Source organism: Artibeus jamaicensis, unplaced genomic scaffold (assembly GCF_021234435.1).
Source record: "Artibeus jamaicensis isolate MK-2021 breed Jamaican fruit bat unplaced genomic scaffold, CSHL_Jam_final scaffold_11, whole genome shotgun sequence".
NCBI classification, from domain to species: Eukaryota; Metazoa; Chordata; class Mammalia; order Chiroptera; family Phyllostomidae; genus Artibeus; species Artibeus jamaicensis.
In genome coordinates, this window is record NW_026522027.1 from 464,227 (window position 1) to 473,209 (window position 8,983).

Consider the following 8,983-nt stretch of genomic DNA (forward strand, 5'->3'; position numbering starts at 1 on the left):
GTGAAATATGAGAGACACCCCTCTCCTCTTGTTATTAGACTCTGAACAATTTTTGCATCCTTCTAATATATTTATTGTGAAGGTTGATTTTCCTTAGATGTCTTGCATTGAGTAAATAAATTTAAAAAATATGTGCTGACATTGTCCTTACTGTTGACTAAAGGTCACACTGCACACCAGATTTCACGTTGGCTTTATCCCATTGCACCTTCTCCATGGTGGAGGTGAAGCCAAATCCCTCACAATCCAGGAAGTGGTTGTTTGATGGCCAATGGAAGCACATGACGAGCTCACAGAAAAATGAACTTAGTGCATTCCCAGGGAAATGTGTGCAGGGTGTGTGGACACAGTTGTGGGTATTGGGAATGGACAAGAGAACATCCATGTTGCTAGCACACTGATATTCGTCTCACTATTTTATTTCTCCACCCAAATTTCTAAGGCCCACTTGAAATTCTTACCTGCATGGAAATAGGCTTATTGGCAGAAGACTTGGGACTGTGCCTTCTAATTAAATATTAATTGGAGACATTGGTAATTAATTTGTAATACATCTAAAATTTTGGCTCAAATTTCCTAGTTCAGACTGATGCCCACAGAATTACACATGACCTTAACCTATATAAAATAAATTTCCCTTCGTGAGTATTTTGATGACTTCTGGAGAAAAGAGCATCACCCAAAGCTGGAGAAACTGAGGGTGCAGTGTGAAGGCCAGTCTTTTTTACCCCAAGAGGCTATTAAAACTCCCATTTTAGGTCATGTTAAAAGCTGTGCATCATAGCAAACTATGCAGTGAATATCAGCTCCTCTGCACTGAGGTAACTACTGAGGTGAAATCAAGTGAGAGTAGCCATGTTGGAGGAACAAGAATACTCTTCTCCCTTGGACATGATGTTGTTTAAAGAAAAGGTAACTGCAGGAAAAAATAATTCTCCATAAATAACAATACTCCAGAGCACAGTTTTCTTGAGATCTGGTCCTACTTCTGCCCAGGGAGTCCCAGATATTTTGTGGCTGTTTATAAAGTGCTGGGAAGTTGCACCTCTTTATAAATTGCAGACACTAATGGAGATGCAAACTGGGTCTTGGCTGAATAAGATTAATTTTACTTCTCCTCATTATGCAGAAAGCAGTTTTGTTATGACTTAGAGGTCTTAATGTTCCCCTAGAATCTCTACTCTTCTCACAGGTGTTTGTAAATACAGGCCTCTGACCTCAAATTTTATAGAACATTTTCTTTAGAAATGTAATTGCAATTTGTGATTCCAGATTCTTTGTCTAACCTTTTGACATATACATGTCTGCTCACATGCTTCTCACCAGTATTGTGACTTAGTGGATATCTGACTAGGGGGTTTGGGCCCATCCCTGTGACATGCAACCATCCTGCTGTCTCTCTATGTCTTTGTGGAAGAGCAGATGCCAGACTAATGTGGAGACCCCTACAGCTAGATGTAGAAGGGCCTTCTGTCAGAATTTCATGAGGAGTTTTACTCTTATTTTGTGTAAAGCCCATTAGCAAATGCAGATGCCTATGATTCCTTCTGGTGTTTCCAAATCTTCCCAGCCTTATGTCCCAGAGGTGTTGAGTTTAGTCTCAGTGCCCTGTTGCATGATCTAGAATAAAGTGTTTCTTGACTCTTTAAATTTCTCTGACACCTGTTTTATTTTGACATCACTTACCTATAATTCAGTCATTTTTTCCTGTTGCTCACAATGTCAATTTTTATTATATTTCCAAACCTTTTGTTTTTTTTTTTTTCTTTACAACCTGGAATCTTTTAAAAAAAAGTTTACTGGTCTTCTCCCGCCCCTCTGCCTTAAATGACATAACTGAGCATTCTTATTTACCTGAATAAGAAATGATCAACAAACTGAATGAATTGTTCTAACTCAGGCTTGCCAATTAACCAAATATCAAATAGCCAATATTTACACTACTAGTAGCTTTGCCCTTGGTGTAGCTCACAGCTTTAGAATGTTGTAAAAACAGCAAAGCTTCTGTATTTTCTCAGGGCAGTACATAAGGGTAGAAAATATGTTCTTGAACTGCTAGATGTCATAGAGCAAAGGAAACAAATGGAAGTAAAAATTACTGGGAACCTTCAATGCACTTCTGCAGTGACCTAACTATGAACAGTGTTTTCATCCCACATCCATTGTCACTGTGCCCTAAAACACTAGATCACAGAGTTTGTAGAAGATATTTTGACATAAAACTCAACAACTTTACTGCACATACACATCTCTGTCATGTTAGTCACACTCGGGCCAGCACTGGACAACCTCTTTCAAGTCCTCTCTGACTTGTGGCTCAGGCCAGATATCAGTGTCCTTGTTCTTCTTTGTTTTCTTTCTCATTTTCACAAGTTTCACATGCCTGTCTTTAAAGAACCTCTCACCAGAATTTTAGAAATAGAAAGAAAACCTCTTCACCAGTTCTAATTCTTTCTTGTTCTGGGGGTCTTCTGTTGTATTTGGCTGAGTTGCTTGGAGACTAGGCCAGATTGGATTGTGTGGAAGTGGAGGTGAACATGGAAGGTAGCCATGGAGGACTGGGGTATGCTCTGGATCTGCTCTGAATCTGCATGAAAAATTGTAACTCTTGAGCAGTTTGGGGGTTTTAGGCACTGTAAGTTCCAGGAGATGTAAAGGGCCATGCAGGGGAGAGTTTGTGGGTAGGTCAGAACAAAACTGATTTATATGAATGAGGGTCTGTTCTACCTGATGCAGGAGGAGCCATTGGAGCAAACGCATTGAAATGGGAGTACCATTCTCCAAGACTGGGGTTAGCATCAGGCTAAGACACAGGATAGGAAATAAGGATAATACTTGAAGACTCAGATTAGTTCCCTTACTTTAGGACCAGGGGGAACACCAGATGAACAGGCTGGCAGGGGACAATTGGCAGTTAGTATGAAACAGGGGATGAGGAGAAGGAGACAGAAGTAAGTTGGTAGTCTCCAAAAGTAGGGGATGGTAAAACAGAACATAACCTCTGAATGTGTACTGAATATTAATAGGGTGACAAAAATGTTTTAGTACTATGTAGGTGTTGTAGCTGCACAACATTGTGACTACATAAAATGCCGATTTAAAATAATTAACTTTAAAATTTGTTTTATATAGCGTCATGCCATACAATAATTCTGTTGAATTGAAGAAGCCATATAAAACAGAGAACATACTACATAATTTCATTTATATAAAGTTTCTGAAAATCCAAACTAATCTCTTAAGGAAAAAAAAGTGAATGACTGCCTGAGGACTGTGGGTGTTGAGTCGGTTGTACAGAAGGGAATAACAGGCATGAGAAAAAATTTTGCAGAAATGGATACACATGAAATGCTACACTTCAGATTGTCCAATTTACAGATTTGTGGCTTATTGTCTGTCACTCATACCTCAGTCAGGCTGTACTCAGTGCCTGAGGACATGAATTTTTTGTGGTGTAGTTAAGAAGAGACAATATCTTTTCTATATCACTGCTGTTTCCAAGTGGGTACACCCCGGATTTGTGCCGAGAAGAGTACAATAATAAAAGCAGTTGGTCTTTTCTCAGCACCACTGTGTACTGGGAACCTCAGGCATATCAGCTCCTTTAATAACCCATATGAGTGAGTTATACTCATTTATTTTGCTTCAATTTTCCACCTCTTGACCTTTGCAAATGCTGTGTGCTCTGCCTTCACTTTGCATTCCTGCCCTTTCATGAGGTCTACATTAGCCTTGGTTCATTCTGGTAGATGCTACTCTTCAGAAAAATTCTAACCTGTCCTTTAGTGAACATCAGAATTCCAGTTATGTGAGGTCATCACGCTCTACAGTTCACTCTGTCAATCATTATCACATTTCTAATGTTTTTACTGGTTTATCAGAAAAACACCAACCAAGTGTTCCCCATCTGCCTGACACTCTTCTAATAGCTCAAAATAAAGCAGAGAAAATTCCAATCCTCATAGATTTGAAACACCAGTGATGGTGTTGCACAATAAGCAAAATAAACCAGCAATAATAACATGTTAAAATATTTTAGAATAAAATGAGTCTTCCGCCAAGATGGAGGCATAGGCGGATATACCGTGCCTTCTCAAACAAACAAGTTTAGAGACAACTAAATATTACCAACAGAAAACACAGCCAGAACACAGAAAATTGAACTTTTCGGAAGTCTGTTAACAACAAATTCTTCAGACTGACCGGTAACGGGCGAAAACAGCAGCTGGTGGAGCAGGGTTGCACAGGAAAACTTGGTCCCACGGACTCAGGCTCGCGGAATCCAAACATGCGGAATCCAAGAGCAGGGTTGGACCTAGTGAACAACCAAGCAAGTGAGGAAGAAAGCGACCACAGGGGAAACACCTAGAGGGCAGGGCTGCGGGTTGACTGTGGTCACGCATTTGTGCGCAGATAGACAAGCAAGGGAGTGGGCGATTGGACTGGAACCCAGCAGGTCCCCACAGGAAGCGGCAGGGAGGGCACAGACATTTCCCTGACCTGACCCCACCTCCACATACAGCATCATAACCCAGCGACTCTGAGTGGCCTGGCCCTGGTGAACCACCTAAGTCACTGCTCCTCACCCAGCACCTGGAAACAGCAGAGGAGGTCGCCATTTCCTGCTCTAACCACGCCCCCATATACAGCCTCACAACCCAGCAACCTAAGAGTCCAAAGCACTGCTCCTCACACTTAAAGGGCACAAAACAGACCAAAAATGGCTCAAGAAGATCTCAAAGCCCCAGAGCCTATAAATCTAAGTGATGAAGAAATAGCAAATCTCTCAGAAGCACAGTTTAAAACACTGATGATCAGGATCCTCACAGAACTGGTTGATTATAGCCACAAATTAGACAAATATATGAAGGCGAAACTAATTGAAATGAATGGAATTGCACAGGGCACCAATAGCGATGAAAAGGAAACTGGGACTCAAATCAATGGAGTGGACCAGAAGAAAGCAAATAATGGCCAAACAGAAAAGAGTCAAGAAGCAAGAATTCAGAGAAATGAGGAGAGTCTTAGAAACCTCCAGGACATCTTTAAATGCTCCAACATCCGAATTATAGGAGTACCAGAAGGGGGAAAGGCACAGCCACCAGTGGAAAACTTATTTGAACAAATAATAAAGGAGAATTTCCCCAATCTGGCAAAGGAAATAGACTTCCAGGAAATACAAGAAGCTCAGAGAGTACCAAAGAAGTTGGACCCAAGAAGGAACACACCAAGGCACACCATAATTATATTAGCCAAAATTAAAATGAAGGAGAGAATCCTAGAAGCAGCAAGAGCTAAGGGGACAGTGACCTACAAAGGAGTCCCCATCAGACTGTCAGCAGATTTCTCAAGAGACCTACAGGCAAGAAGGGGCTGGAAAGTGGTATTCCGAGTCATGAAATCCAAAGACCTACAACCAAGATTGCTCTATCCAGCATAACTTTCATTTAGAATGGAAGGACAGATAAAGTGCTTCTCAGATAAGATCAAATTCAAGGAGTTCATCATCACCAAGCCCTTATTATATGAAATGTTAAAGGGACTTATCTAAGAAAAAGAAGTTAAAGAAACATGAACAGTGAAAGGACAACAAACTCACAGTTATTAACAACCACACCTAAAACCAAAGCAAACGAAAAGAACAGCTAGATCAGGAGTGGAAACATAGAAATGAAGATCTCAAGGAGGGTTAGCAACAGGGGAGTGGGAGGAGGAGAAGGGGGAAGAAGGTACAGAAAATAAGTAGCATAGGCAATAGGTAGAAAATAGATGGGGGGACAAGAATAGTATGGGAAATATAGAATCTAAAGGACTTGAGACAAATGGTCATAAACTAAATGGGGGGTAATGGTGGGGACGGGGGGTAAAGTGGAGGGGAATGAAGGGTGGAATAGAACAACTGTAATAGCATAATCAATAAAAATTTTTAAAAAAGAATAAAATGAGACATTTTTGAGGTAATTAATTTTCTATCAATTTAAAAATATTGGATCCACAAAATGAATGTGAACTGATTGGATCAGAGGGCAAGAGGTGAGAGAAGATGAGGTCTGAAAGAAAGAAGCATCAGCCAGAACTATGGCTTCGCTCTGAGTGAACATGGAAGACTAGAAAGTTCAGAGCTGGAAAGGGATGTGAGTCAGCTGTGTTTAGTGAAGGAAACCAAAGCTCTGCCACACAAAAGTTTTAATTAATGATATCAATTTTAAGCTGTTTATTAAAAAACAAAATTCAGAAAGAACCTTGGACCTCCTCACAGTCCTGCCAGATATTTAAACAGGAAAACTTGCTTCCGGAGAACAATTAGGATTCTCACTTCAAGCTAATTTGGTTATGAATGGTAGATAGGAGGGTTTCAGAAAGGCACCTGTTGGTAAGACACCCCTGTGTCCCACTCTTTCTGAGTTGCCTAGAAACACTTCCATTGCCATGTAGGATTTGCTCTTACTGACTACCAGTAAATGGCTCATTCAGACAAATAAAGTACAAGGCCCTATTGTCCCCCTTTTTATTGCTCATCTGTCCAAAATGTTTTACATAACCAGTGTTGGCTCACAGTCATTAAAATTTTCATGCTTATATTTGTTCCCTGTGCTCAAATATTACAAATTTGATTTTCTTCTGCTCATCTGTCTCTGTTTAATAAATAGTTCATCCAAGAAAAAAATGTCTAGTGTTGGAGGGAAAGTATTATCATCTTTTAACCTCCATAATAGGGTTCAAGATTCATGTGGCTGCTGAGCTGTATGCAGGGAGCCCAGTGAGAAAACAAGTGCAGTCATCCAGGTGAAAGGTGGGGGTGGCCAGACCAGGCTGAGAAGAAAGGGGTCAGTTTCTGGATGTGTTCTGAGCACCAAGTTGGAAGGTTTTCCAAATAACTTAATGTGCGGTATGAGAAAAAGAGAGGATTTGTGGAAATACAAAGATTCAGAAAGATTCTGGAAGAGAACATCCAGGTCAAAATTTGTCTGGGATTAAACATCTTAAGGCATCCTGAAGAGCTCTCTTTATACCAGTTTTCAAGTAAATAGTTGGATATCAGTAGTCAAGTCCAATTTGTCTCTTGCATCCTCTACCATGTCCCCAGTGTCTCAGACTGTGCCTCGTACATTTATAATAAAAGTCCATTACACATTTGTAGAATCCACAAATGAACAAGGAGGAACAATCAAAATGTCTCCTGGATGCCCATACCTGATATTTCTTTCCGACTAAGACAATACTGCAATACCACTAAGTCACATGACTGCAGGGGCCCTCATAAAGCCATTGTTGTTATAGTCACATCTGTACCTGTCTGGGACATTTGTGAGTCCACGTTTCGAAACTAAGGCAAGTTAAACATGAAAGTACTTAGATGGTGTTGAAACTGAGCAGGCACCCCTCTGGGAGACTCCCTGGCCCCAGTTCGTCAACAATATAACTGGGACTGGAGTCCTACAGGCAGCAAAGAGCTCAGCAAATACTCATTAAAATTAGGGTCATATAAAAGCACAACAAAGGGCTGATTAGGCAGTAAGTACTGATAGCATAAACACTGATTGGAGACATTAGCCAGGGTCACAGGGCAAGTATTTCTTCCTGAGCAGCTGTGGGTAATGTCAAGACACACCTGTCCTGTTTATTCCAGGAGCTAAGATGCCCATTAGAGGGAGGCTGTGGACACTATAGCACAAAACATTTTATTAGCTGGTTCAAAGTGATCTTTTAACTATTCTGTAATAAGAAGTCAAAAGTCATTATACTTAGACTGATTAAACAATGCTTCATCATCTTGCTTGGCTTGGTAATGATATAGGTACACAATGACTTTAATTAAGTGAGTAAGTGTGCTGGAACTGAGCTGTCAGTGAGCCTGGGCAACCCAGACTCAGAGCCCTGTCTCTGCTGTGAAGGGAAGCAGAGTTGCCACCCCAGACACGCCATTTAGGGTGTTGATTGTGCTCCTGTTATTGGGAAATGAAAACATAAGGAAAAAAAAAAAACCTTTGACAACCCTCTTTTGTTAATTGTCAAGAAAGTGTTAAGATGAAGAGTCAGCAACCAGCTCAAGGAGAAACATTTTCATAAAGAGGCCTAGAAAATCTTGATCTACTTAACATTTGTTTGGAATCACCATGCAAATGGCTTTTCTCTTTTTTGTTGTTGCTTGTTTGCATTTTGCAGCCTGGAAGCACAAACTCTCCTCTCTCTCTCTCTCTCTCTCTCTCTCTCTCTCTCTCTCTCTCTCTCTCTCTCTCTCTCACACACACACACACACACACACACACACACACACACACATAAATACACACACACGCATTTTTTTTTTGCTTCAGAATGGTTTATTAGCCTCGCCTACCAGTACTTTTGGGTCTCTAATTTTATTTCTCCAGAATATTTATTCATATAATAGACATGATGCATTCCCTTTAGTTAATCTCTCTGTGTTCATTTCATTATTAGCTCAGCTAGAAGAATTTAGAAGATGAAAGAAGAAATATTTTTATAGCACTGTCTTAATTTCTAGTTAAAGGATAATTAATTAAGAAAAACTATCTGACAAGTGTAAAAAAAAGAAGAAAACTTGTCATTAAAACAGGCTTAAAGACATACATTGTTTGAGGTAAAAGAAGAATGTGGTCTGCTAAGCATGGGACAGATAGATCTTTTCTCTGCTCTTAGATTAATGCCACCATCGCAGTTCCACACTTGCTTACAGAACTCTGGGTTGTCTGCACACATGACGGACCCTGGACTCTAATCACTCAAAACCCTTAAATAGAATGATGCCAGGGAAGAACTGAATCAAGCCCTGAAAACTTACATTGTACTTGAGAAGTCCTCAAAGCCCAAGGCTTTGAAATTGCTGGTTGTTTTTTATCCCCCTCATATGTTCCCCTTAAAAGACTTTGAATGTAAGCCACTGGGGAATTCAGGATTTGAGCATCATCTGTCCATTCTCATTTCAATGTTCCCCACGGCATATATGATTTTTCCCCTT